This window comes from Microtus ochrogaster, chromosome 10 (genome assembly GCF_000317375.1).
Source record: "Microtus ochrogaster isolate Prairie Vole_2 chromosome 10, MicOch1.0, whole genome shotgun sequence".
NCBI classification, from domain to species: Eukaryota; Metazoa; Chordata; class Mammalia; order Rodentia; family Cricetidae; genus Microtus; species Microtus ochrogaster.
In genome coordinates this window covers 48,451,763-48,452,359 of record NC_022016.1, presented here as the reverse complement: position 1 = coordinate 48,452,359, position 597 = coordinate 48,451,763, and positions in this window count along the sequence as shown.

Sequence of the window (597 nt, the reverse complement as noted above, 5' to 3'; positions counted from 1 at the left end):
CTTCCAAAGGTTCTGAGTTCAATTCCCAGCAACCACATGGTGGTTCACAACCACCTGTAATGAGATCTGGTGCCCTCTTCTGGCCTGTATACTTAATAAAAAAAAAACCCGAAAGGATAGTGCTTGCCAGATTGTGATTACTAAGTGAATTACAAGGGTCTCTTGTTCGGTCTCATTCCTCTGCCACCTGAGCTTTTCACATTCTATAAGGCAGTGCTTCCTGCCTCGTTCGTTCATGTCGGTATGCTGCAGGGACTCGTGCATTATTCTATAGTTTATAACCTAAGACTGTCATCATCATTCAGATGCATGTCATCCCAGTAAGAAGCCTGTAAAACTATGTAAAGTCCAAGTTCTTCTTTCAAAGCAGTGGTGGGTTCAAACGTCAAGGTCAGATATGGGTCTTGAAAGGTAGAAATAAAGAGGTAAGAAAAGTTTGGGTCAGTTTTCAGTAATAAAAGCAACTTATCTATTGAAGTGTATTGAAATGTTAAGAAAAATAGCACAGCCGGGCAGTGGTGGCGCACGCCTTTAATCCCAGCACTCGGGAGGCAGAGGCAGGCGGATCTCTGTGAGTTCGAGACCAGCCTGGTCTAC